We start from the raw sequence: 251 nt of genomic DNA, 5'->3' as shown, positions 1-251 counted from the left end.
GACAGATATTGTGTGATATAACAGACATTGTGTGATATAACAGACATTGTGTGATATAACAGACATTGTGTGATATAACAGACATTGTGTGATATAACAGACATTGTATGATATAACAGACATTGTGTGATATAATAGACATTGTGTGATATAATAGACATTGTGTGATATAACAGACATTGTGTGATATAACAGACTTGTGTGATATATCAAACATTGTGTGATATAACAGATGTTTGTGTGATCTGAAA

The sequence above is a fragment of the Priapulus caudatus genome, unplaced genomic scaffold (assembly GCF_000485595.1).
Source record: "Priapulus caudatus unplaced genomic scaffold, Priapulus_caudatus-5.0.1 Scaffold4344, whole genome shotgun sequence".
Classification (NCBI taxonomy): domain Eukaryota; kingdom Metazoa; phylum Priapulida; class Priapulimorpha; order Priapulimorphida; family Priapulidae; genus Priapulus; species Priapulus caudatus.
Note: the sequence above shows the minus strand (reverse complement) of the source record.